At 46.6% G+C, this 25,000-nt stretch overlaps 30 non-coding genes across 30 annotated transcripts in view; all 30 read left to right on the top strand.

Annotated features, from left to right (window-relative positions):
• Positions 1-724: 724 nt before the first annotated feature.
• On the top strand, positions 725-796 carry trnap-cgg (transfer RNA proline (anticodon CGG)). Its single transcript has one exon. It is a non-coding gene; the product is annotated as a tRNA-Pro (tRNA).
• Positions 797-1,948: 1,152 nt separating this feature from the next.
• trnap-cgg (transfer RNA proline (anticodon CGG)) lies at positions 1,949-2,020 on the top strand. Its single transcript has one exon. It is a non-coding gene; the product is annotated as a tRNA-Pro (tRNA).
• A 277-nt stretch (positions 2,021-2,297) lies between these two features.
• On the top strand, positions 2,298-2,369 carry trnap-agg (transfer RNA proline (anticodon AGG)). Its single transcript has one exon. It is a non-coding gene; the product is annotated as a tRNA-Pro (tRNA).
• Positions 2,370-3,079: 710 nt separating this feature from the next.
• trnap-agg (transfer RNA proline (anticodon AGG)) lies at positions 3,080-3,151 on the top strand. Its single transcript has one exon. It is a non-coding gene; the product is annotated as a tRNA-Pro (tRNA).
• A 721-nt stretch (positions 3,152-3,872) lies between these two features.
• Positions 3,873-3,944, top strand: trnap-agg (transfer RNA proline (anticodon AGG)). The gene has a single exon. It is a non-coding gene; the product is annotated as a tRNA-Pro (tRNA).
• A 926-nt stretch (positions 3,945-4,870) lies between these two features.
• Positions 4,871-4,942, top strand: trnap-agg (transfer RNA proline (anticodon AGG)). The gene has a single exon. It is a non-coding gene; the product is annotated as a tRNA-Pro (tRNA).
• Positions 4,943-5,983: 1,041 nt separating this feature from the next.
• trnap-cgg (transfer RNA proline (anticodon CGG)) lies at positions 5,984-6,055 on the top strand. The gene has a single exon. It is a non-coding gene; the product is annotated as a tRNA-Pro (tRNA).
• A 932-nt stretch (positions 6,056-6,987) lies between these two features.
• trnap-ugg (transfer RNA proline (anticodon UGG)) lies at positions 6,988-7,059 on the top strand. Its single transcript has one exon. It is a non-coding gene; the product is annotated as a tRNA-Pro (tRNA).
• A 378-nt stretch (positions 7,060-7,437) lies between these two features.
• trnar-acg (transfer RNA arginine (anticodon ACG)) lies at positions 7,438-7,512 on the top strand. Its single transcript has one exon. It is a non-coding gene; the product is annotated as a tRNA-Arg (tRNA).
• Positions 7,513-8,253: 741 nt separating this feature from the next.
• On the top strand, positions 8,254-8,325 carry trnap-agg (transfer RNA proline (anticodon AGG)). Its single transcript has one exon. It is a non-coding gene; the product is annotated as a tRNA-Pro (tRNA).
• Positions 8,326-8,803: 478 nt separating this feature from the next.
• trnap-agg (transfer RNA proline (anticodon AGG)) lies at positions 8,804-8,875 on the top strand. Its single transcript has one exon. It is a non-coding gene; the product is annotated as a tRNA-Pro (tRNA).
• A 1,146-nt stretch (positions 8,876-10,021) lies between these two features.
• On the top strand, positions 10,022-10,093 carry trnap-cgg (transfer RNA proline (anticodon CGG)). The gene has a single exon. It is a non-coding gene; the product is annotated as a tRNA-Pro (tRNA).
• A 1,047-nt stretch (positions 10,094-11,140) lies between these two features.
• On the top strand, positions 11,141-11,212 carry trnap-cgg (transfer RNA proline (anticodon CGG)). The gene has a single exon. It is a non-coding gene; the product is annotated as a tRNA-Pro (tRNA).
• Positions 11,213-12,259: 1,047 nt separating this feature from the next.
• On the top strand, positions 12,260-12,331 carry trnap-cgg (transfer RNA proline (anticodon CGG)). The gene has a single exon. It is a non-coding gene; the product is annotated as a tRNA-Pro (tRNA).
• An 828-nt stretch (positions 12,332-13,159) lies between these two features.
• Positions 13,160-13,234, top strand: trnar-acg (transfer RNA arginine (anticodon ACG)). The gene has a single exon. It is a non-coding gene; the product is annotated as a tRNA-Arg (tRNA).
• A 1,284-nt stretch (positions 13,235-14,518) lies between these two features.
• On the top strand, positions 14,519-14,593 carry trnar-acg (transfer RNA arginine (anticodon ACG)). The gene has a single exon. It is a non-coding gene; the product is annotated as a tRNA-Arg (tRNA).
• A 741-nt stretch (positions 14,594-15,334) lies between these two features.
• trnap-agg (transfer RNA proline (anticodon AGG)) lies at positions 15,335-15,406 on the top strand. The gene has a single exon. It is a non-coding gene; the product is annotated as a tRNA-Pro (tRNA).
• Positions 15,407-15,884: 478 nt separating this feature from the next.
• On the top strand, positions 15,885-15,956 carry trnap-agg (transfer RNA proline (anticodon AGG)). Its single transcript has one exon. It is a non-coding gene; the product is annotated as a tRNA-Pro (tRNA).
• A 1,146-nt stretch (positions 15,957-17,102) lies between these two features.
• On the top strand, positions 17,103-17,174 carry trnap-cgg (transfer RNA proline (anticodon CGG)). The gene has a single exon. It is a non-coding gene; the product is annotated as a tRNA-Pro (tRNA).
• Positions 17,175-18,221: 1,047 nt separating this feature from the next.
• On the top strand, positions 18,222-18,293 carry trnap-cgg (transfer RNA proline (anticodon CGG)). The gene has a single exon. It is a non-coding gene; the product is annotated as a tRNA-Pro (tRNA).
• Positions 18,294-19,120: 827 nt separating this feature from the next.
• Positions 19,121-19,195, top strand: trnar-acg (transfer RNA arginine (anticodon ACG)). Its single transcript has one exon. It is a non-coding gene; the product is annotated as a tRNA-Arg (tRNA).
• An 835-nt stretch (positions 19,196-20,030) lies between these two features.
• trnap-cgg (transfer RNA proline (anticodon CGG)) lies at positions 20,031-20,102 on the top strand. Its single transcript has one exon. It is a non-coding gene; the product is annotated as a tRNA-Pro (tRNA).
• Positions 20,103-20,379: 277 nt separating this feature from the next.
• Positions 20,380-20,451, top strand: trnap-agg (transfer RNA proline (anticodon AGG)). Its single transcript has one exon. It is a non-coding gene; the product is annotated as a tRNA-Pro (tRNA).
• A 497-nt stretch (positions 20,452-20,948) lies between these two features.
• On the top strand, positions 20,949-21,020 carry trnap-agg (transfer RNA proline (anticodon AGG)). Its single transcript has one exon. It is a non-coding gene; the product is annotated as a tRNA-Pro (tRNA).
• An 828-nt stretch (positions 21,021-21,848) lies between these two features.
• Positions 21,849-21,920, top strand: trnap-ugg (transfer RNA proline (anticodon UGG)). Its single transcript has one exon. It is a non-coding gene; the product is annotated as a tRNA-Pro (tRNA).
• Positions 21,921-22,191: 271 nt separating this feature from the next.
• On the top strand, positions 22,192-22,263 carry trnap-agg (transfer RNA proline (anticodon AGG)). Its single transcript has one exon. It is a non-coding gene; the product is annotated as a tRNA-Pro (tRNA).
• Positions 22,264-22,677: 414 nt separating this feature from the next.
• trnap-ugg (transfer RNA proline (anticodon UGG)) lies at positions 22,678-22,749 on the top strand. Its single transcript has one exon. It is a non-coding gene; the product is annotated as a tRNA-Pro (tRNA).
• Positions 22,750-23,020: 271 nt separating this feature from the next.
• Positions 23,021-23,092, top strand: trnap-ugg (transfer RNA proline (anticodon UGG)). Its single transcript has one exon. It is a non-coding gene; the product is annotated as a tRNA-Pro (tRNA).
• Positions 23,093-24,603: 1,511 nt separating this feature from the next.
• On the top strand, positions 24,604-24,675 carry trnap-ugg (transfer RNA proline (anticodon UGG)). Its single transcript has one exon. It is a non-coding gene; the product is annotated as a tRNA-Pro (tRNA).
• A 271-nt stretch (positions 24,676-24,946) lies between these two features.
• Positions 24,947-25,000, top strand: part of trnap-agg (transfer RNA proline (anticodon AGG)) — a 72-nt gene continuing 18 nt past the window's right edge. Inside the window, exon 1 of the tRNA in view lies at positions 24,947-25,000. This exon is cut by the window's right edge and continues 18 nt beyond it. This is a non-coding gene — a tRNA (tRNA-Pro).

Below are 25,000 nucleotides of genomic sequence, written 5' to 3'. Positions count from 1 at the left end.
GCTGCGGATGTTTCTCTTTTTGTCTAAGCATGTTTTGTGACAAAAAATCGATCAAAGCAGCAACCAGAACATGGCTCGTTGGTCTCGTGGTATGATTTTTGCTTAGGGTGCAGGAAGCCTTTGTGTAAGCATGTTTTGTGACAAAAAATCGATCAATCGAAGCAGCAACTAGAACATGGCTCGTTGGTCAAGGTGTATGATTCTCGCTTTGGGTGCAGGGAGCCTTTGTCTAAGCATGTTTTGTGACAACAAATCGATCAAAGCAGCAACCAGGGCATGGCTCGTTGGTCTAGGGGTATGATTCTCGCTTCGGGTGCAGGGAGCCTTTGTTTAAGCATGTTTTGTGACAACAAATCGATCAAAGCAGCAACCAGAGCATGGCTCGATGGTCTAGGGGTATGATTCTCGCTTCGGGTGCGAGAGGTCTAGGGTTCGAATCCCGGACGAGCCCTTTACAGTATGTTGTTGAAGGAGGTTACTTGGTGAAGAGAGTTCCTGTTCTAATCCCAGATCAGTCCTTTACCCAACGTAGATTGGGGTGATTTGCTGCAGAAGTCTTTCCAGCTCTTTTTGTTTACGGATGTTTTGTGACAACAAATCGATCAAAGCAGCAACCAATACATTGCTCGTTGGTCTCGTGGTATGATTCTCGCTTAGGGTGCAGGGAGCCTTTGTTTAAGCATGTTTTGTGACAACAAATCGATCAAAGCAGCAACCAGAGTATGGCTCGTTGGTCTAGGGGTATGATTCTCGCTTCGGGTGCGAGAGGTCCCGGGTTCGAATCCCGGATGAGCCCTTTACAGTATGTTGTTGAAGGAGGTTACTTGGTGAAGAGGGCTCCTGTTCTAATCCCAGATCAGTCCTTTACCCAACGTAGATTGGGGTGATTTGCTGCAGAAGTTTTTCCAGCTCTTTTTGTTTACGCATGTTTTGTGACAACAAATCGATCAATCAAAGCAGCAACCAGAACATGGCTCATTGGTCTCGTGGTATGATTCTCGCTTAGGGTGCAGGGAGCTTTTGTTTAAGCATGTTTTGTGACAACAAATCGATGAAAGCAGCAACCAGAACATGGCTCGTTGGTCTCGTGGTATGATTCTCGCTTAGGGTGCAGGGAGCCTTTGTCTAAGCATGTTTTGTGACAACAAATCGATCCATCGAAGCAGCAACTAAAACATGGCTCTTTGGTCGAGGGGTATGAGTCTCACTTTGGGTGCGAGAGGTCCAGGGTTCAAATCCTGGACGAGCCCTTTCCAGTATGCTGTTGAAGGAGGTAACATGGCAAAGAGTGTTCCTGTTCTATTCCCATATCAGTCCTTTACCCAACGTAGATCGGGGTGATTTGCTGCAGAAGTTTCTCCAGCTCTTTTTGTCTACGCATTTTTTTTACAACAACTTAATCAAAGCAGCAACCAGAACATGGCTCGTTGGTCTCGTGGTATGATTCTCGCTTAGGGTGCAGGGAGCCTTTGTCTAAGCATGTTTTGTGACAACAAATCGATGAAAGCAGCAACCAGAACATGGCTCGTTGGTAGAACATGATTCTAGCTTAGGGTGCGGGATCTCGGATGAGCCCATTTCAGTTGGTTGTTGAAGGAGGTTATTTAGTGAAGAGGGCTCCTGTTCTAATCCCAGATCAGTACTTTACCCAGTGTAGCTCGGCGTGATTTGCTGCGGATGTTTCTCTTTTTGTCTAAGCATGTTTTGTGACAAAAAATCGATCAAAGCAGCAACCAGAACATGGCTCGTTGGTCTAGGGGTATGATTCTCGCTTAGGGTGCAGGGAGCCTTTGTCTAAGCATGTTTTGTGACAACAAATCGATCAATCGAAGCAGCAACTAGAACATGGCTCGTTGGTCAAGGTGTATGATTCTCGCTTTGGGTGCAGGGAGCCTTTGTCTAAGCATGTTTTGTGACAACAAATCGATCAAAGCAGCAACCAGAGCATGGCTCGTTGGTCTAGGGGTATGATTCTCGCTTCGGGTGCGAGAGGTCCCGGGTTCGAATCCCGGACGAGCCCTTTACAGTATGTTGTTAAAGGAGGTTACTTGGCGAAGAGGGCTCCTGTTCTAATCCCAGATCAGTCCTTTACCCAACGTAGATTGGGGTGATTTGCTGCAGAAGTTTTTCCAGCTCTTTTTGTTTACGCATGTTTTGTGACAACAAATCGATCAAAGCAGCAACCAATACATTGCTCGTTGGTCTCGTGGTATGATTCTCGCTTAGGGTGCAGGGAACCTTTGTCTAAGCATGTTTTGTGACAACAAGGCGATCATTCGAAGCAGCAACTACAACATGGCTCGTTGGTCTAGGGGTATGATTCTCGCTTAGGGTGCGAGAGCTCCCGGGTTCAAATCCCGGACGAGCCCATTACAGTATGCTGTAGAAGGAGGTAACCTGGCAAAGAGGGCTCCTGTTCTATTCCCAAATCAGTCCTTTACCCATCGTAGATCGGGGCGATTTGCTGCAGAAGTTTTTCTTTTTGTCTAAGCATGTTTTGTGACGACAAATCGATCAAAGCAGCAACCAGAGCATGGCTCGTTGGTCTCGTGGTATGAATCTCGCTTAAGGTGCAGGGAGCCTTTGTGTAAGCATGTTTTGTGACAACAAATCGATCAATCGAAGAAACAATTAGAAAGTGGCTCGTTGGTCTAGGGGTATGATTCTCGCTTAGGGTGCGAGAGGTCCCAGGTGCAAATCCCGGACGAGCCCCTTACAGTATGCTGTTGAAAGAGGTAACCTGGCAAAGAGGGCTCCTGTTCTATCCCCAAATCAGTCCTTTACCCAACGTAGATCGGCGTGATTTGCTGCGGAAGTTTCTCCAGCTCTTTTTGTCCAAGCATGTTTTGTGACAACAAATCGATCAAAGCAGCAACCAGAACATGGCTCGTTGGTCTAGGGGTATGATTCTCGCTTAGGGTGCAGGGAGCCTTTGTCTAAGTATGTTTTGTGACAACAAATCTATCAAAGCAGCAACCAGAACATGGCTTGTTGGTCTAGGGGTATGATTCTCGCTTAGGGTGCAGGGAGCCTTTGTCTAAGCATGTTTTGTGACAACAAATCGATCAAAGCAGCAACCAGCTTGTTGGTCTAGGGGTATGATTCTCGCTTAGGGTGCGAGAGGTCCCGGGTTCAAATCCCGGACGAGCCCATTACAGTATGCTGTAGAAGGAGGTAACCTGGCAAAGAGGGCTCCTGTTCTATTCCCAAATCAGTCCTTTACCCATCGTAGATCGGGGCGATTTGCTGCAGAAGTTTTTCTTTTTGTCTAAGCATGTTTTGTGACGACAAATCGATCAAAGCAGCAACCAGAGCATGGCTCGTTGGTCTCGTGGTATGAATCTCGCTTAAGGTGCAGGGAGCCTTTGTGTAAGCATGTTTTGTGACAACAAATCGATCAATCGAAGAAACAATTAGAAAGTGGCTCGTTGGTCTAGGGGTATGATTCTCGCTTAGGGTGCGAGAGGTCCCAGGTGCAAATCCCGGACGAGCCCCTTACAGTATGCTGTTGAAAGAGGTAACCTGGCAAAGAGGGCTCCTGTTCTATCCCCAAATCAGTCCTTTACCCAACGTAGATCGGCGTGATTTGCTGCGGAAGTTTCTCCAGCTCTTTTTGTCCAAGCATGTTTTGTGACAACAAATCGATCAAAGCAGCAACCAGAACATGGCTCGTTGGTCTAGGGGTATGATTCTCGCTTAGGGTGCAGGGAGCCTTTGTCTAAGCATGTTTTGTGACAACAAATCGATCAAAGCAGCAACCAGAACATGGCTCGTTGGTCTAGGGGTATGAATCTCGCTTAAGGTGCAGGGAGCCTTTGTGTAAGCATGTTTTGTGACAACAAATCGATCAATCGAAGAAACAATTAGAAAGTGGCTCGTTGGTCTAGGGGTATGATTCTCGCTTAGGGTGCGAGAGGTCCTGGGTTCAAATCCCGGACGAGCCCATTATAGTATGCTGTAGAAGGAGGTAACCTGGCAAAGAAGGCTCCTGTTCTATTCCCAAATCAGTCCTTTACCCAATGTAGATCGGGGTGATTTGCTGTAGAAGTTTCTCTATTTGTTTTAGCATGTTTTGTGACAACAAATCGATCAATCGAAGCAGCAACTAGAACATGGCTCGTTGGTCTAGGGGTATGATTCTCGCTTAGGGTGCGGGATCTCGGATGAGCCCACTACAGTAGGTTGTTGAAGGAGGTTATTTAGTGAAGAGGGCTCCTGTTCTAATCCCAGATCAGTCCTTTACCCAACGTAGATCGGGGTGATTTGCTGCAGAAGTTCCTCCAGCTCTTTTTGTCTAAGCATTTTTTCTGACAACAAATCGATCAAAGCAGCAACCAGAACATGGCTCATTGGTCTCGTGGTATGATTCTCGCTTAGGGTGCAGGGAGCTTTTGTTTAAGCATGTTTTGTGACAACAAATCGATGAAAGCAGCAACCAGAACATGGCTCGTTGGTAGAACATGATTCCAGCTTAGGGTGCGGGATCTCGGATGAGCCCATTTCAGTTGGTTGTTGAAGGAGGTTATTTAGTGAAGAGGGCTCCTGTTCTAATCCCAGATCAGTACTTTACCCAGTGTAGCTCGGCGTGATTTGCTGCGGATGTTTCTCTTTTTGTCTAAGCATGTTTTGTGACAAAAAATCGATCAAAGCAGCAACCAGAACATGGCTCGTTGGTCTCGTGGTATGATTTTTGCTTAGGGTGCAGGAAGCCTTTGTGTAAGCATGTTTTGTGACAACAAATCGATCAATCGAAGCAGCAACTAGAACATGGCTCGTTGGTCAAGGTGTATGATTCTCGCTTTGGGTGCAGGGAGCCTTTGTCTAAGCATGTTTTGTGACAACAAATCGATCAAAGCAGCAACCAGGGCATGGCTCGTTGGTCTAGGGGTATGATTCTCGCTTAGGGTGCGAGAGGTCCCGGGTTCAAATCCCGGACGAGCCCTTTACAGTATGCTGTAGAAGGAGGTAACCTGGCAAAGAGGGCTCCTGTTCTATTCCCAAATCAGTCCTTTACCCATCGTAGATCGGGGCGATTTGCTGCAGAAGTTTTTCTTTTTGTCTAAGCATGTTTTGTGACAACAAATCGATCAAAGCAGCAACCAGAACATGGCTCGTTGGTCTCGTGGTATGAATCTCGCTTAGGGTGCAGGGAGCCTTTGTCTAAGCATGTTTTGTGACAACAAATCGATCCATCGAAGCAGCAACTAAAACATGGCTCTTTGGTCTAGGGGTATGAGTCTCACTTTGGGTGCGAGAGGTCCAGGGTTCAAATCCTGGACGAGCCCTTTCCAGTATGCTGTTGAAGGAGGTAACATGGCAAAGAGTGTTCCTGTTCTATTCCCATATCAGTCCTTTACCCAACGTAGATCGGGGTGATTTGCTGCAGAAGTTTCTCCAGCTCTTTTTGTCTACGCATTTTTTTTACAACAACTTAATCAAAGCAGCAACCAGAACATGGCTCGTTGGTCTCGTGGTATGATTCTCGCTTAGGGTGCAGGGAGCCTTTGTCTAAGCATGTTTTGTGACAACAAATCGATGAAAGCAGCAACCAGAACATGGCTCGTTGGTAGAACATGATTCTAGCTTAGGGTGCGGGATCTCGGATGAGCCCATTTCAGTTGGTTGTTGAAGGAGGTTATTTAGTGAAGAGGGCTCCTGTTCTAATCCCAGATCAGTACTTTACCCAGTGTAGCTCGGCGTGATTTGCTGCGGATGTTTCTCTTTTTGTCTAAGCATGTTTTGTGACAAAAAATCGATCAAAGCAGCAACCAGAACATGGCTCGTTGGTCTAGGGGTATGATTCTCGCTTAGGGTGCAGGGAGCCTTTGTCTAAGCATGTTTTGTGACAACAAATCGATCAATCGAAGCAGCAACTAGAACATGGCTCGTTGGTCAAGGTGTATGATTCTCGCTTTGGGTGCAGGGAGCCTTTGTCTAAGCATGTTTTGTGACAACAAATCGATCAAAGCAGCAACCAGAGCATGGCTCGTTGGTCTAGGGGTATGATTCTCGCTTCGGGTGCGAGAGGTCCCGGGTTCGAATCCCGGACGAGCCCTTTACAGTATGTTGTTAAAGGAGGTTACTTGGCGAAGAGGGCTCCTGTTCTAATCCCAGATCAGTCCTTTACCCAACGTAGATTGGGGTGATTTGCTGCTGAAGTTTTTCCAGCTCTTTTTGTTTACGCATGTTTTGTGACAACAAATCGATCAAAGCAGCAACCAATACATTGCTCGTTGGTCTCGTGGTATGATTCTCGCTTAGGGTGCAGGGAGCCTTTGTTTAAGCATGTTTTGTGACAACAAATCGATCAATCGAAGCAGCAACTAGAACATGGCTCGTTGGTCAAGGGGTATGATTCTCGCTTTGGGTGCAGGGAGCCTTTGTCTAAGCATGTTTTGTTACAACAAATCGATCAGTCGAAGCAGCAACTATAACATTGCTCGTTGGTCAAGGGGTATGATTCTCGCTTAGGCTGCAGGGAGCCTTTGTCTAAGCATTTTTTTTTGACAACAAATCAATCAAAGCAGCAACCAAAACATGGCTCGTTGGTCTAGGGGTATGATTCTCGCTTAGGGTGCCAGAGGTCCTGGGTTCAAATCCCGGACGAGCCCATTACAGTATGCTGTTGAAGGAGGTAACATGGCAAAGAGGGCTCCTGTTCTATTCCCAAATCAGTCCTTTACCCAACGTAGATCGGGGTGATTTGCTGTAGGAGTTTCTCTATTTGTCTTAGCATGTTTTGTGACAACAAATCGATCAATCGAAGCAGCAACTAGAACATGGCTCGTTGGTCAAGGTGTATGATTCTCGCTTAGGGTGCAGGGAGCCTTTGTCTAAGCATGTTTTGTGACAACAAATCGATCAAAGCAGCAATCAGAACATGGCTTGTTGGTCTAGGGGTATGATTCTCGCTTAGGGTGCAGGGAGCCTTTGTCTAAGCATGTTTTGTGACAACAAGGCGATCAATCGAAGCAGCAACTACAACATGGCTCGTTGGTCTAGGGGTATGATTCTCGCTTTGGGTGCGAGAGGTCCCGGGTTCAAATCCCGGACGAGCCCCTTACAGTATGCAGTTGAAAGAGGTTGCCTGGCAAAGAGGGCTCCTGTTCTATCCCCAAATCAGTCCTTTACCCAACGTAGATCGGCGTGATTTGCTGCGGAAATTTCTCCAGCTCTTTTTGTCCAAGCATGTTTTGTGACAACAAATCGATCAAAGCAGCAACCAGAACATGGCTCGTTGGTCTAGGGGTATGATTCTCGCTTAGGGTGCAGGGAGCCTTTGTCTAAGCATGTTTTGTGACAACAAATCGATCAAAGCAGCAACCAGAACATGGCTTGTTGGTCTAGGGGTATGATTCTCGCTTAGGGTGCAGGGAGCCTTTGTCTAAGCATGTTTTGTGACAACAAGGCAATCAATCGAAGCAGCAACTACAACATGGCTCGTTGGTCTAGGGGTATGATTCTCGCTTACGGTGCGAGAGAGGTCCTGGGTTCAAATCCCGGACGAGACCATTACAGTATGCTGTTGAAAGAGGTAACCTGGCAAAGAGGGCACCTGTTCTATTCCCAAATCAGTCCTTTACCCAATGTAGATCGGCGTGATTTGCTTTGGAAATTTCTCTTTTTGTCTAAGCATGTTTGGTTACAACAAATCTATCAAAGCAGCAACCAGAGCATGGCTCGTTGGTCTAGGGGTATGATTCTCGCTTAAGGTGCGAGAGGTCCGGGGTACAAATCCCGTACGAGCCCATTGCAGTATACTGTTGAAGGAGGTAATGTGGCAAAGAGGGCACCTGTTCTATTCCCAAATCATTCCTTTACCCAACGTAGATCGGGGTGATTTGCTGTAGAAGTTTCTCTATTTGTTTTAGCATGTTTTGTGACAACAAATCGATCAATCGAAGCAGCAACTAGAACATGGCTCGTTGGTCTAGGGGTATGATTCTAGCTTAGGGTGCGGGATCTCGGATGAGCCCACTACAGTAGGTTGTTGAAGGAGGTTATTTAGTGAAGAGGGCTCCTGTTCTAATCCCAGATCAGTCCTTTACCTAACGTAGATCGGGGTGATTTGCTGCAGAAGTTCCTCCAGCTCTTTTTGTCTAAGCATGTTTTGTGACAAAAAATCGATCAAAGCAGCAACCAGAACATGGCTCATTGGTCTCGTGGTATGATTTTTGCTTAGGGTGCAGGAAGCCTTTGTGTAAGCATGTTTTGTGACAACAAATCGATCAATCGAAGCAGCAACTAGAACATGGCTCGTTGGTCTAGGGGTATGATTCTCGCTTAGGGTGCGAGAGGTCCCGGGTTCAAATCCCGGACGAGCCCATTACAGTATGCTGTTGAAGGAGGTAACCTTGCAAAGAGGGCTCCTGTTCTATTCCCAAATCAGTCCTTTACCCATCGTAGATCGGGGCGATTTGCTGCAGAAGTTTTTCTTTTTGTCTAAGCATGTTTTGTGACAACAAATCGATCAAAGCAGCAACCAGAGCATGGCTCGTTGGTCTCGTGGTATGAATCTCGCTTAGGGTGCAGGGAGCCTTTGTGTAAGCATGTTTTGTGACAACAAATCGATCAATCGAAGAAACAACTAGAAAGTGGCTCGTTGGTCTAGGGGTATGATTCTCGCTTTGGGTGCAGGGAGCCTTTGTCTAAGCATGTTTTGTTACAACAAATCGATCAATCGAAGCAGCAACTATAACATTGCTCGTTGGTCAAGGGGTATGATTCTCGCTTAGGCTGCAGGGAGCCTTTGTCTAAGCATTTTTTTTTGACAACAAATCAATCAAAGCAGCAACCAAAACATGGCTCGTTGGTCTAGGGGTATGATTCTCGCTTAGGGTGCGAGAGGTCCTGGGTTCAAATCCCGGACGAGCCCATTACAGTATGCTGTTGAAGGAGGTAACATGGCAAAGAAGGCTCCTGTTCTATTCCCAAATCAGTCCTTTACCCAACGTAGATCGGGGTGATTTGCTGTAGGAGTTTCTCTATTTGTCTTAGCATGTTTTGTGACAACAAATCGATCAATCAAAGCAGCAACCAGAACATGGCTCATTGGTCTCGTGGTATGATTCTCGCTTAGGGTGCAGGGAGCTTTTGTTTAAGCATGTTTTGTGACAACAAATCGATGAAAGCAGCAACCAGAACATGGCTCGTTGGTCTCGTGGTATGATTCTCGCTTAGGGTGCAGGGAGCCTTTGTCTAAGCATGTTTTGTGACAACAAATCGATCCATCGAAGCAGCAACTAAAACATGGCTCTTTGGTCGAGGGGTATGAGTCTCACTTTGGGTGCGAGAGGTCCAGGGTTCAAATCCTGGACGAGCCCTTTCCAGTATGCTGTTGAAGGAGGTAACATGGCAAAGAGTGTTCCTGTTCTATTCCCATATCAGTCCTTTACCCAACGTAGATCGGGGTGATTTGCTGCAGAAGTTTCTCCAGCTCTTTTTGTCTACGCATTTTTTTTACAACAACTTAATCAAAGCAGCAACCAGAACATGGCTCGTTGGTCTCGTGGTATGATTCTCGCTTAGGGTGCAGGGAGCCTTTGTCTAAGCATGTTTTGTGACAACAAATCGATGAAAGCAGCAACCAGAACATGGCTCGTTGGTAGAACATGATTCTAGCTTAGGGTGCGGGATCTCGGATGAGCCCATTTCAGTTGGTTGTTGAAGGAGGTTATTTAGTGAAGAGGGCTCCTGTTCTAATCCCAGATCAGTACTTTACCCAGTGTAGCTCGGCGTGATTTGCTGCGGATGTTTCTCTTTTTGTCTAAGCATGTTTTGTGACAAAAAATCGATCAAAGCAGCAACCAGAACATGGCTCGTTGGTCTAGGGGTATGATTCTCGCTTAGGGTGCAGGGAGCCTTTGTCTAAGCATGTTTTGTGACAACAAATCGATCAATCGAAGCAGCAACTAGAACATGGCTCGTTGGTCAAGGTGTATGATTCTCGCTTTGGGTGCAGGGAGCCTTTGTCTAAGCATGTTTTGTGACAACAAATCGATCAAAGCAGCAACCAGAGCATGGCTCGTTGGTCTAGGGGTATGATTCTCGCTTCGGGTGCGAGAGGTCCCGGGTTCGAATCCCGGACGAGCCCTTTACAGTATGTTGTTAAAGGAGGTTACTTGGCGAAGAGGGCTCCTGTTCTAATCCCAGATCAGTCCTTTACCCAACGTAGATTGGGGTGATTTGCTGCTGAAGTTTTTCCAGCTCTTTTTGTTTACGCATGTTTTGTGACAACAAATCGATGAAAGCAGCAACCAGAACATGGCTCGTTGGTCTCGTGGTATGATTCTCGCTTAGGGTGCAGGGAGCCTTTGTCTAAGCATGTTTTGTGACAACAAATCGATCCATCGAAGCAGCAACTAAAACATGGCTCTTTGGTCTAGGGGTATGAGTCTCACTTTGGGTGCGAGAGGTCCAGGGTTCAAATCCTGGACGAGCCCTTTCCAGTATGCTGTTGAAGGAGGTAACATGGCAAAGAGTGTTCCTGTTCTATTCCCATATCAGTCCTTTACCCAACGTAGATCGGGGTGATTTGCTGCAGAAGTTTCTCCAGCTCTTTTTGTCTACGCATTTTTTTTACAACAACTTAATCAAAGCAGCAACCAGAACATGGCTCGTTGGTCTCGTGGTATGATTCTCGCTTAGGGTGCAGGGAGCCTTTGTCTAAGCATGTTTTGTGACAACAAATCGATGAAAGCAGCAACCAGAACATGGCTCGTTGGTAGAACATGATTCTAGCTTAGGGTGCGGGATCTCGGATGAGCCCATTTCAGTTGGTTGTTGAAGGAGGTTATTTAGTGAAGAGGGCTCCTGTTCTAATCCCAGATCAGTACTTTACCCAGTGTAGCTCGGCGTGATTTGCTGCGGATGTTTCTCTTTTTGTCTAAGCATGTTTTGTGACAAAAAATCGATCAAAGCAGCAACCAGAACATGGCTCGTTGGTCTAGGGGTATGATTCTCGCTTAGGGTGCAGGGAGCCTTTGTCTAAGCATGTTTTGTGACAACAAATCGATCAATCGAAGCAGCAACTAGAACATGGCTCGTTGGTCAAGGTGTATGATTCTCGCTTTGGGTGCAGGGAGCCTTTGTCTAAGCATGTTTTGTGACAACAAATCGATCAAAGCAGCAACCAGAGCATGGCTCGTTGGTCTAGGGGTATGATTCTCGCTTCGGGTGCGAGAGGTCCCGGGTTCGAATCCCGGACGAGCCCTTTACAGTATGTTGTTAAAGGAGGTTACTTGGCGAAGAGGGCTCCTGTTCTAATCCCAGATCAGTCCTTTACCCAACGTAGATTGGGGTGATTTGCTGCTGAAGTTTTTCCAGCTCTTTTTGTTTACGCATGTTTTGTGACAACAAATCGATGAAAGCAGCAACCAGAACATGGCTCGTTGGTCTCGTGGTATGATTCTCGCTTAGGGTGCAGGGAGCCTTTGTCTAAGCATGTTTTGTGACAACAAATCGATCCATCGAAGCAGCAACTAAAACATGGCTCTTTGGTCTAGGGGTATGAGTCTCACTTTGGGTGCGAGAGGTCCAGGGTTCAAATCCTGGACGAGCCCTTTCCAGTATGCTGTTGAAGGAGGTAACATGGCAAAGAGTGTTCCTGTTCTATTCCCATATCAGTCCTTTACCCAACGTAGATCGGGGTGATTTGCTGCAGAAGTTTCTCCAGCTCTTTTTGTCTACGCATTTTTTTTACAACAACTTAATCAAAGCAGCAACCAGAACATGGCTCGTTGGTCTCGTGGTATGATTCTCGCTTAGGGTGCAGGGAGCCTTTGTCTAAGCATGTTTTGTGACAACAAATCGATGAAAGCAGCAACCAGAACATGGCTCGTTGGTAGAACATGATTCTAGCTTAGGGTGCGGGATCTCGGATGAGCCCATTTCAGTTGGTTGTTGAAGGAGGTTATTTAGTGAAGAGGGCTCCTGTTCTAATCCCAGATCAGTACTTTACCCAGTGTAGCTCGGCGTGATTTGCTGCGGATGTTTCTCTTTTTGTCTAAGCATGTTTTGTGACAAAAAATCGATCAAAGCAGCAACCAGAACATGGCTCGTTGGTCTAGGGGTATGATTCTCGCTTAGGGTGCAGGGAGCCTTTGTCTAAGCATGTTTTGTGACAACAAATCGATCAATCGAAGCAGCAACTAGAACATGGCTCGTTGGTCAAGGTGTATGATTCTCGCTTTGGGTGCAGGGAGCCTTTGTCTAAGCATGTTTTGTGACAACAAATCGATCAAAGCAGCAACCAGAGCATGGCTCGTTGGTCTAGGGGTATGATTCTCGCTTCGGGTGCGAGAGGTCCCGGGTTCGAATCCCGGACGAGCCCTTTACAGTATGTTGTTAAAGGAGGTTACTTGGCGAAGAGGGCTCCTGTTCTAATCCCAGATCAGTCCTTTACCCAACGTAGATTGGGGTGATTTGCTGCTGAAGTTTTTCCAGCTCTTTTTGTTTACGCATGTTTTGTGACAACAAATCGATCAAAGCAGCAACCAATACATTGCTCATTGGTCTCGTGGTATGATTCTCGCTTAGGGTGCAGGGAGCCTTTGTTTAAGCATGTTTTGTGACAACAAATCGATCAATCGAAGCAGCAACTAGAACATGGCTCGTTGGTCAAGGGGTATGATTCTCGATTTGGGTGCAGGGAGCCTTTGTCTAAGCATGTTTTGTTACAACAAATCGATCAATCGAAGCAGCAACTATAACATTGCTCGTTGGTCAAGGGGTATGATTCTCGCTTAGGCTGCAGGGAGCCTTTGTCTAAGCATTTTTTTTTTGACAACAAATCAATCAAAGCAGCAACCAAAACATGGCTCGTTGGTCTAGGGGTATGATTCTCGCTTAGGGTGCGAGAGGTCCTGAGTTCAAATCCCGGACGAGCCCATTACAGTATGCTGTTGAAGGAGGTAACATGGCAAAGAGGGCTCCTGTTCTATTCCCAAATCAGTCCTTTACCCAACGTAGATCGGGGTGATTTGCTGTAGGAGTTTCTCTATTTGTCTTAGCATGTTTTGTGACAACAAATCGATCAATCGAAGCAGCAACTAGAACATGGCTCGTTGGTCAAGGTGTATGATTCTCGCTTTGGGTGCAGGGAGCCTTTATCTAAGCATGTTTTGTGACAACAAATCGATCAAAGCAGCAACCAGAGCATGGCTCGTTGGTCTAGGGGTATGATTCTCGCTTACGGTGCGAGAGAGGTCCTGGGTTCAAATCCCGGACGAGACCATTACAGTATGCTGTTGAAAGAGGTAACCTGGCAAAGAGGGCACCTGTTCTATTCCCAAATCAGTCCTTTACCCAATGTAGATCGGCGTGATTTGCTTTGGAAATTTCTCTTTTTGTCTAAGCATGTTTGGTTACAACAAATCTATCAAAGCAGCAACCAGAGCATGGCTCGTTGGTCTAGGGGTATGATTCTCGCTTAAGGTGCGAGAGGTCCGGGGTACAAATCCCGTACGAGCCCATTGCAGTATACTGTTGAAGGAGGTAATGTGGCAAAGAGGGCACCTGTTCTATTCCCAAATCATTCCTTTACCCAACGTAGATCGGGGTGATTTGCTGTAGAAGTTTCTCTATTTGTTTTAGCATGTTTTGTGACAACAAATCGATCAATCGAAGCAGCAACTAGAACATGGCTCGTTGGTCTAGGGGTATGATTCTAGCTTAGGGTGCGGGATCTCGGATGAGCCCACTACAGTAGGTTGTTGAAGGAGGTTATTTAGTGAAGAGGGCTCCTGTTCTAATCCCAGATCAGTCCTTTACCCATCGTAGATCGGGGCGATTTGCTGCGAAGTTTTTCTTTTTGTCTAAGCATGTTTTGTGACAACAAATCGATCAAAGCAGCAACCAGAGCATGGCTCGTTGGTCTCGTGGTATGAATCTCGCTTAGGGTGCAGGGAGCCTTTGTTTAAGCATGTTTTGTGACAACAAATCGATCAATCGAAGCAGCAACTAGAACATGGCTCGTTGGTCAAGGGGTATGATTCTCGCTTTGGGTGCAGGGAGCCTTTGTCTAAGCATGTTTTGTTACAACAAATCGATCAGTCGAAGCAGCAACTATAACATTGCTCGTTGGTCAAGGGGTATGATTCTCGCTTAGGCTGCAGGGAGCCTTTGTCTAAGCATTTTTTTTTGACAACAAATCAATCAAAGCAGCAACCAAAACATGGCTCGTTGGTCTAGGGGTATGATTCTCGCTTAGGGTGCCAGAGGTCCTGGGTTCAAATCCCGGACGAGCCCATTACAGTATGCTGTTGAAGGAGGTAACATGGCAAAGAGGGCTCCTGTTCTATTCCCAAATCAGTCCTTTACCCAACGTAGATCGGGGTGATTTGCTGTAGGAGTTTCTCTATTTGTCTTAGCAGGTTTTGTGACAACAAATCGATCAATCGAAGCAGCAACTAGAACATGGCTCGTTGGTCAAGGTGTATGATTCTCGCTTTGGGTGCAGGGAGCCTTTATCTAAGCATTTTTTGTGACAACAAATCGATCAAAGCAGCAACCAGAGCATGGCTCGTTGGTCTAGGGGTATGATTCTCGCTTACGGTGCGAGAGAGGTCCTGGGTTCAAATCCCGGACGAGACCATTACAGTATGCTGTTGAAAGAGGTAACCTGGCAAAGAGGGCACCTGTTCTATTCCCAAATCAGTCCTTTACCCAATGTAGATCGGCGTGATTTGCTTTGGAAATTTCTCTTTTTGTCTAAGCATGTTTGGTTACAACAAATCTATCAAAGCAGCAACCAGAGCATGGCTCGTTGGTCTAGGGGTATGATTCTCGCTTAAGGTGCGAGAGGTCCGGGGTACAAATCCCGTACGAGCCCATTGCAGTATACTGTTGAAGGAGGTAATGTGGCAAAGAGGGCACCTGTTCTATTCCCAAATCATTCCTTTACCCAACGTAGATCGGGGTGATTTGCTGTAGAAGTTTCTCTATTTGTTTTAGCATGTTTTGTGACAACAAATCGATCAATCGAAGCAGCAACTAGAACATGGCTCGTTGGTCTAGGGGTATGATTCTAGCTTAGGGTGCGGGATCTCGGATGAGCCCACTACAGTAGGTTGTTGAAGGAGGTTATTTAGTGAAGAGGGCTCCTGTTCTAATCCCAGATCAGTCCTTTACCTAACGTAGATCGGGGTGATTTGCTGCAGAAGTTCCTCCAGCTCTTTTTGTCTAAGCATGTTTTGTGACAAAAAATCGATCAAAGCAGCAACCAGAACATGGCTCATTGGTCTCGTGGTATGATTTTTGCTTAGGGTGCAGGAAGCCTTTGTGTAAGCATGTTTTGTGACAACAAATCGATCAATCGAAGCAGCAACTAGAACATGGCTCGTTGGTCTAGGGGTATGATTCTCGCTTAGGGTGCGAGAGGTCCCGGGTTCAAATCCCGGACGAGCCCATTACAGTATGCTGTTGAAGGAGGTAACCTTGCAAAGAGGGCTCCTGTTCTATTCCCAAATCAGTCCTTTACCCATCGTAGATCGGGGCGATTTGCTGCAGAAGTTTTTCTTTTTGTCTAAGCATGTTTTGTGACAACAAATCGATCAAAGCAGCAACCAGAGCATGGCTCGTTGGTCTCGTGGTATGAATCTCGCTTAGGGTGCAGGGAGCCTTTGTGTAAGCATGTTTTGTGACAACAAATCGATCAATCGAAGAAACAACTAGAAAGTGGCTCGTTGGTCTAGGGGTATGATTCTCGCTTTGGGTGCAGGGAGCCTTTGTCTAAGCATGTTTTGTTACAACAAATCGATCAATCGAAGCAGCAACTATAACATTGCTCGTTGGTCAAGGGGTATGATTCTCGCTTAGGCTGCAGGGAGCCTTTGTCTAAGCATTTTTTTTTGACAACAAATCAATCAAAGCAGCAACCAAAACATGGCTCGTTGGTCTAGGGGTATGATTCTCGCTTAGGGTGCGAGAGGTCCTGGGTTCAAATCCCGGACGAGCCCATTACAGTATGCTGTTGAAGGAGGTAACATGGCAAAGAAGGCTCCTGTTCTATTCCCAAATCAGTCCTTTACCCAACGTAGATCGGGGTGATTTGCTGTAGGAGTTTCTCTATTTGTCTTAGCATGTTTTGTGACAACAAATCGATCAATCAAAGCAGCAACCAGAACATGGCTCATTGGTCTCGTGGTATGATTCTCGCTTAGGGTGCAGGGAGCTTTTGTTTAAGCATGTTTTGTGACAACAAATCGATGAAAGCAGCAACCAGAACATGGCTCGTTGGTCTCGTGGTATGATTCTCGCTTAGGGTGCAGGGAGCCTTTGTCTAAGCATGTTTTGTGACAACAAATCGATCCATCGAAGCAGCAACTAAAACATGGCTCTTTGGTCGAGGGGTATGAGTCTCACTTTGGGTGCGAGAGGTCCAGGGTTCAAATCCTGGACGAGCCCTTTCCAGTATGCTGTTGAAGGAGGTAACATGGCAAAGAGTGTTCCTGTTCTATTCCCATATCAGTCCTTTACCCAACGTAGATCGGGGTGATTTGCTGCAGAAGTTTCTCCAGCTCTTTTTGTCTACGCATTTTTTTTACAACAACTTAATCAAAGCAGCAACCAGAACATGGCTCGTTGGTCTCGTGGTATGATTCTCGCTTAGGGTGCAGGGAGCCTTTGTCTAAGCATGTTTTGTGACAACAAATCGATGAAAGCAGCAACCAGAACATGGCTCGTTGGTAGAACATGATTCTAGCTTAGGGTGCGGGATCTCGGATGAGCCCATTTCAGTTGGTTGTTGAAGGAGGTTATTTAGTGAAGAGGGCTCCTGTTCTAATCCCAGATCAGTACTTTACCCAGTGTAGCTCGGCGTGATTTGCTGCGGATGTTTCTCTTTTTGTCTAAGCATGTTTTGTGACAAAAAATCGATCAAAGCAGCAACCAGAACATGGCTCGTTGGTCTAGGGGTATGATTCTCGCTTAGGGTGCAGGGAGCCTTTGTCTAAGCATGTTTTGTGACAACAAATCGATCAATCGAAGCAGCAACTAGAACATGGCTCGTTGGTCAAGGTGTATGATTCTCGCTTTGGGTGCAGGGAGCCTTTGTCTAAGCATGTTTTGTGACAACAAATCGATCAAAGCAGCAACCAGAGCATGGCTCGTTGGTCTAGGGGTATGATTCTCGCTTCGGGTGCGAGAGGTCCCGGGTTCGAATCCCGGACGAGCCCTTTACAGTATGTTGTTAAAGGAGGTTACTTGGCGAAGAGGGCTCCTGTTCTAATCCCAGATCAGTCCTTTACCCAACGTAGATTGGGGTGATTTGCTGCTGAAGTTTTTCCAGCTCTTTTTGTTTACGCATGTTTTGTGACAACAAATCGATTAAAGCAGCAACCAGAACATGGCTCGTTGGTCTCGTGGTATGATTCTCGCTTAGGGTGCAGGGAGCCTTTGTCTAAGCATGTTTTGTGACAACAAATCGATCCATCGAAGCAGCAACTAAAACATGGCTCTTTGGTCTAGGGGTATGAGTCTCACTTTGGGTGCGAGAGGTCCAGGGTTCAAATCCTGGACGAGCCCTTTCCAGTATGCTGTTGAAGGAGGTAACATGGCAAAGAGTGTTCCTGTTCTATTCCCATATCAGTCCTTTACCCAACGTAGATCGGGGTGATTTGCTGCAGAAGTTTCTCCAGCTCTTTTTGTCTACGCATTTTTTTTACAACAACTTAATCAAAGCAGCAACCAGAACATGGCTCGTTGGTCTCGTGGTATGATTCTCGCTTAGGGTGCAGGGAGCCTTTGTCTAAGCATGTTTTGTGACAACAAATCGATGAAAGCAGCAACCAGAACATGGCTCGTTGGTAGAACATGATTCTAGCTTAGGGTGCGGGATCTCGGATGAGCCCATTTCAGTTGGTTGTTGAAGGAGGTTATTTAGTGAAGAGGGCTCCTGTTCTAATCCCAGATCAGTACTTTACCCAGTGTAGCTCGGCGTGATTTGCTGCGGATGTTTCTCTTTTTGTCTAAGCATGTTTTGTGACAAAAAATCGATCAAAGCAGCAACCAGAACATGGCTCGTTGGTCTAGGGGTATGATTCTCGCTTAGGGTGCAGGGAGCCTTTGTCTAAGCATGTTTTGTGACAACAAATCGATCAATCGAAGCAGCAACTAGAACATGGCTCGTTGGTCAAGGTGTATGATTCTCGCTTTGGGTGCAGGGAGCCTTTGTCTAAGCATGTTTTGTGACAACAAATCGATCAAAGCAGCAACCAGAGCATGGCTCGTTGGTCTAGGGGTATGATTCTCGCTTCGGGTGCGAGAGGTCCCGGGTTCGAATCCCGGACGAGCTCTTTACAGTATGTTGTTAAAGGAGGTTACTTGGCGAAGAGGGCTCCTGTTCTAATCCCAGATCAGTCCTTTACCCAACGTAGATTGGGGTGATTTGCTGCTGAAGTTTTTCCAGCTCTTTTTGTTTACGCATGTTTTGTGACAACAAATCGATCAAAGCAGCAACCAATACATTGCTCATTGGTCTCGTGGTATGATTCTCGCTTAGGGTGCAGGGAGCCTTTGTTTAAGCATGTTTTGTGACAACAAATCGATCAATCGAAGCAGCAACTAGAACATGGCTCGTTGGTCAAGGGGTATGATTCTCGATTTGGGTGCAGGGAGCCTTTGTCTAAGCATGTTTTGTTACAACAAATCGATCAATCGAAGCAGCAACTATAACATTGCTCGTTGGTCAAGGGGTATGATTCTCGCTTAGGCTGCAGGGAGCCTTTGTCTAAGCATTTTTTTTTGACAACAAATCAATCAAAGCAGCAACCAAAACATGGCTCGTTGGTCTAGGGGTATGATTCTCGCTTAGGGTGCGAGAGGTCCTGAGTTCAAATCCCGGACGAGCCCATTACAGTATGCTGTTGAAGGAGGTAACATGGCAAAGAGGGCTCCTGTTCTATTCCCAAATCAGTCCTTTACCCAACGTAGATCGGGGTGATTTGCTGTAGGAGTTTCTCTATTTGTCTTAGCATGTTTTGTGACAACAAATCGATCAATCGAAGCAGCAACTAGAACATGGCTCGTTGGTCAAGGTGTATGATTCTCGCTTTGGGTGCAGGGAGCCTTTATCTAAGCATGTTTTGTGACAACAAATCGATCAAAGCAGCAACCAGAGCATGGCTCGTTGGTCTAGGGGTATGATTCTCGCTTACGGTGCGAGAGAGGTCCTGGGTTCAAATCCCGGACGAGACCATTACAGTATGCTGTTGAAAGAGGTAACCTGGCAAAGAGGGCACCTGTTCTATTCCCAAATCAGTCCTTTACCCAATGTAGATCGGCGTGATTTGCTTTGGAAATTTCTCTTTTTGTCTAAGCATGTTTGGTTACAACAAATCTATCAAAGCAGCAACCAGAGCATGGCTCGTTGGTCTAGGGGTATGATTCTCGCTTAAGGTGCGAGAGGTCCGGGGTACAAATCCCGGAGGAGCCCATTGCAGTATACTGTTGAAGGAGGTAATGTGGCAAAGAGGGCACCTGTTCTATTCCCAAATCATTCCTTTACCCAACGTAGATCGGGGTGATTTGCTGTAGAAGTTTCTCTATTTGTTTTAGCATGTTTTGTGACAACAAATCGATCAATCGAAGCAGCAACTAGAACATGGCTCGTTGGTCTAGGGGTATGATTCTAGCTTAGGGTGCGGGATCTCGGATGAGCCCACTACAGTAGGTTGTTGAAGGAGGTTATTTAGTGAAGAGGGCTCCTGTTCTAATCCCAGATCAGTCCTTTACCCATCGTAGATCGGGGCGATTTGCTGCGAAGTTTTTCTTTTTGTCTAAGCATGTTTTGTGACAACAAATCGATCAAAGCAGCAACCAGAGCATGGCTCGTTGGTCTCGTGGTATGAATCTCGCTTAGGGTGCAGGGAGCCTTTGTGTAAGCATGTTTTGTGACAACAAATCGATCAATCGAAGAAACAACTAGAAAGTGGCTCGTTGGTCTAGGGGTATGATTCTCGCTTTGGGTGCAGGGAGCCTTTGTCTAAGCATGTTTTGTTACAACAAATCGGTCAAAGCAGCAACCAGAGCATGGCTCGTTGGTCTAGGGGTATGATTCTCGCTTCGGGTGCGAGAGGTCCCGGGTTCGAATCCCGGACGAGCCCTTTACAGTATGTTGTTAAAGGAGGTTACTTGGCGAAGAGGGCTCCTGTTCTAATCCCAGATCAGTCCTTTACCCAACGTAGATTGGGGTGATTTGCTGCTGAAGTTTTTCCAGCTCTTTTTGTTTACGCATGTTTTGTGACAACAAATCGATCAAAGCAGCAACCAATACATTGCTCATTGGTCTCGTGGTATGATTCTCGCTTAGGGTGCAGGGAGCCTTTGTTTAAGCATGTTTTGTGACAACAAATCGATCAATCGAAGCAGCAACTAGAACATGGCTCATTGGTCTAGGGGTATGATTCTCGCTTAGGGTGCGAGAGGTCCCGGGTTCAAATCCCGGACGAGCCCCGTACAGTATACTGTTGAAGGAGGTAATGTGGCAAAGAGGGCACCTGTTCTATTCCCAAATCATTCCTTTACCCAACGTAGATCGGGGTGATTTGCTGTAGAAGTTTCTCTATTTGTTTTAGCATGTTTTGTGACAACAAATCGATCAATCGAAGCAGCAACTAGAACATGGCTCGTTGGTCTAGGGGTATGATTCTAGCTTAGGGTGCGGGATCTCGGATGAGCCCACTACAGTAGGTTGTTGAAGGAGGTTATTTAGTGAAGAGGGCTCCTGTTCTAATCCCAGATCAGTCCTTTACCCATCGTAGATCGGGGCGATTTGCTGCGAAGTTTTTCTTTTTGTCTAAGCATGTTTTGTGACAACAAATCGATCAAAGCAGCAACCAGAGCATGGCTCGTTGGTCTCGTGGTATGAATCTCGCTTAGGGTGCAGGGAGCCTTTGTCTAAGCATGTTTTGTGACAACAAATCGATCAATCGAAGCAGCAACTAGAACATGGCTCATTGGTCTAGGGGTATGATTCTCGCTTAGGGTGCGAGAGGTCCCGGGTTCAAATCCCGGACGAGCCCCGTACAGTATGCTGTTGAAAGAGGTTGCCTGGCAAAGAGGGCTCCTGTTCTATCCCCAAATCAGTCCTTTACCCAACGTAGATCGGCGTGATTTGCTGCAAAAATTTCTCCAGCTCTTTTTGTCCAAGCATGTTTTGTGACAACAAATCGATCAAAGCAGCAACCAGAACATGGCTCGTTGGTCTAGGGGTATGATTCTCGCTTAGGGTGCAGGGAGCCTTTGTCTAAGCATGTTTTGTGACAACAAATCGATCAAAGCAGCAACCAGAACATGGCTTGTTGGTCTAGGGGTATGATTCTCGCTTAGGGTGCAGGGAGCCTTTGTCTAAGCATGTTTTGTGACAACAAGGCGATCAATCGAAGCAGCAACTACAACATGGCTCGTTGGTCTAGGGGTATGATTCTTGCTTTGGGTGCGAGAGGTCCTGGGTTCAAATCCCGGACGAGCCCCTTACAGTATGCTGTTGAAAGAGGTTGCCTGGCAAAGAGGGCTCCTGATCTATCCCCAAATCAGTCCTTTACCCAACGTAGATCGGCGTGATTTGCTGCGGAAATTTCTCCAGCTCTTTTTGTCCAAGCATGTTTTGTGACAACAAATCGATCAAAGCAGCAACCAGAACATGGCTCGTTGGTCTAGGGGTATGATTCTTGCTTAGGGTGCAGGGAGCCTTTGTCTAAGCATGTTTTGTGACAACAAATCGATCAAAGCAGCAACCAGAACATGGCTTGTTGGTCTAGGGGTATGATTCTCGCTTTGGGTGCAGGGAGCCTTTGTCTAAGCATGTTTTGTGACAACAAGGCGATCAATCGAAGCAGCAACTACAACATGGCTCGTTGGTCTAGGGGTATGATTCTCGCTTTGGGTGCGAGAGGTCCCGGGTTCAAATCCCGGACGAGCCCTTTACAGTATGCTGTAGAAGGAGGTAACCTGGCAAAGAGGGCTCCTGTTCTATTCCCAAATCAGTCCTTTATCCATCGTAGATCGGGGCGATTTGCTGCAGAAGTTTTTCTTTTTGTCTAAGCATGTTTTGTGACAACAAATCGATCAAAGCAGCAACCAGAGCATGGCTCGTTGGTCTCGTGGTATGAATCTCGCTTAGGGTGCAGGGAACCTTTGTCTAAGCATGTTTTGTGACAACAAATCGATCAATCGAAGAAACAACTAGAAAGTGGCTCGTTGGTCTAGGGGTATGATTCTCGCTTAGGGTGCGAGAGGTCCCGGGTTCAAATCCCGGACGAGCCCATTATAGTATGCTGTAGAAGGAGGTAACCTGGCAAAGAAGGCTCCTGTTCTATTCCCAAATCAGTCCTTTACCCAACGTAGATCGGCGTGATTTGCTGCGGAGGTTTCTCCAGCTCTTTTTGTCCAAGCATGTTTTGTGACAACAAATCGATCAAAGCAGCAACCAGAACATGGCTCGTTGGTCTAGGGGTATGATTCTCGCTTAGGGTGTGAGAGGTCCGGGGTTCAAATCCCGGACGAGCCCATTACAGTATGCTGGTGAAGGAGGTAACATGGCAAAGAGGTCTCCTGTTCTATTCACAAATCAGTCCTTTACCCAACGAAGATCGGGGTGATTTGCTGCGGAAGTTTCTCTATTTGTCTAAGCATGTTTTGTGGCAACAAGTCGATCAATCGAAGCAGCAACTACAACATGGCTCGTTGGTCTAGGGGTATGATTCTCGCTTTGGGTGCGAGAGGTCCTGGGTTCAAATCCCGGACGAGCCCTTTACAATATGCTGTAGAAGGAGGTAACCTGGCAAAGAGGGCTCCTGTTCTATTCCCAAATCAGTCCTTTACCCATCGTAGATCGGGGCGATTTGCTGCAGAAGTTTCTCTTTTTGTCTAAGCATGTTTTGTGACAACAAATCGATCAAAGCAGCAACCAGAGCATGGCTCGTTGGTCTCGTGGTATGAATCTCGCTTAGGGTGCAGGGAACCTTTGTCTAAGCATGTTTTGTGACAACAAGGCAATAAATCGAAGCAGCAACTACAACATGGCTCGTTGGTCTAGGGGTATGATTCTCGCTTTGGGTGCGAGAGGTCCTGGGTTCAAATCCCGGACGAGCCCTTTACAGTATGCTGTAGAAGGAGGTAACCTGGCAAAGAGGGCTCCTGTTCTATTCCCAAATCAGTCCTTTACCCATCGTAGATCGGGGCGATTTGCTGCAGAAGTTTTTCTTTATGTCTAAGCATGTTTTGTGACAACAAATCGATCAAAGCAGCAACCAGAACATGGCTCGTTGGTCTAGGGGTATGATTCTCGCTTAGGGTGCAGGGAGCCTTTGTTGCATGTTTTGTGACAACAAATCGATCAATCGAAGCAACAACTAGAAAGTGGCTCGTTGGTCTAGGGGTATGATTCTCGCTTAGGATGCGAGAGGTCCCGGGTTCAAATCCTGGACTAGCCCCGTACAGTATGCTGTTGAAAGAGGTTGCCTGGCAAAGAGGGCTCCTGTTCTATCCCCAAATCAGTCCTTTACCCAACGTAGATCGGCGTGATTTGCTGCAAAAATTTCTCCAGCTCTTTTTGTCCAAGCATGTTTTGTGACAACAAATCGATCAAAGCAGCAACCAAAACATGGCTCGTTGGTCTAGGGGTATGATTCTCGCTTAGGGTGCAGGGAGCCTTTGTCTAAGCATGTTTTGTGACAACAAATCGATCAAAGCAGCAACCAGAACATGGCTTGTTGGTCTAGGGGTATGATTCTCGCTTAGGGTGCAGGGAGCCTTTGTCTAAGCATGTTTTGTGACAACAAGGCGATCAATCGAAGCAGCAACTACAACATGGCTCGTTGGTCTAGGGGTATGATTCTCGCTTTGGGTGCGAGAGGTCCCGGGTTCAAATCCCGGAAGAGCCCTTTACAGTATGCTTTAGAAGGAGGTAACCTGGCAAAGAGGGCTCCTGTTCTATTCCCAAATCAGTCCTTTACCCATCGTAGATCGGGGCGATTTGCTGCAGAAGTTTTTCTTTTTGTCTAAGCATGTTTTGTGACAACAAATCGATCAAAGCAGCAACCAGAGCATGGCTCGTTGGTCTCGTGGTATGAATCTCGCTTAGGGTGCAGGGAACCTTTGTCTAAGCATGTTTTGTGACAACAAATCGATCAATCGAAGAAACAACTAGAAAGTGGCTCGTTGGTCTAGGGGTATGATTCTCGCTTAGGGTGCGAGAGGTCCAGGGTTCAAATCCTGGACGAGCCCATTATAGTATGCTGTAGAAGGAGGTAACCTGGCAAAGAAGGCTCCTGTTCTATCCCCAAATCAGTCCTTTACCCAACGTAGATCGGCGTGATTTGCTGCGGAAATTTCTCCAGCTCTTTTTGTCCAAGCATGTTTTGTGACAACAAATCGATCAAAGCAGCAACCAGAACATGGCTCGTTGGTCTAGGGGTATGATTCTCGCTTAGGGTGCAGGGAGCCTTTGTCTAAGCATGTTTTGTGACAACAAATCGATCAAAGCAGCAACCAGAACATGGCTTGTTGGTCTAGGGGTATGATTCTCGCTTAGGGTGCAGGGAGCCTTTGTCTGAGCATGTTTTGTGACAACAAGGCGATCAATCGAAGCAGCAACTACAACATGGCTTGTTGGTCTAGGGGTATGATTCTCGCTTTGGGTGCGAGAGGTCCCGGGTTCAAATCCCGGACGAGCCCTTTACAGTATGCTGTAGAAGGAGGTAACCTGGCAAAGAGGGCTCCTGTTCTATTCCCAAATCAGTCCTTTACCCATCGTAGATCGGGGCGATTTGCTGCAGAAGTTTTTCTTTTTGTCTAAGCATGTTTTGTGACAACAAATCGATCAAAGCAGCAACCAGAGCATGGCTCGTTGGTCTCGTGGTATGAATCTCGCTTAGGGTGCAGGGAACCTTTGTCTAAGCATGTTTTGTGACAACAAATCGATCAATCGAAGAAACAACTAGAAAGTGGCTCGTTGGTCTAGGGGTATGATTCTCGCTTAGGGTGCGAGAGGTCCCGGGTT

Source organism: Osmerus mordax, chromosome 25 (assembly GCF_038355195.1).
Source record: "Osmerus mordax isolate fOsmMor3 chromosome 25, fOsmMor3.pri, whole genome shotgun sequence".
Taxonomy (NCBI): domain Eukaryota; kingdom Metazoa; phylum Chordata; class Actinopteri; order Osmeriformes; family Osmeridae; genus Osmerus; species Osmerus mordax.
This window is presented reverse-complemented; position numbering and strand designations above follow the sequence as displayed.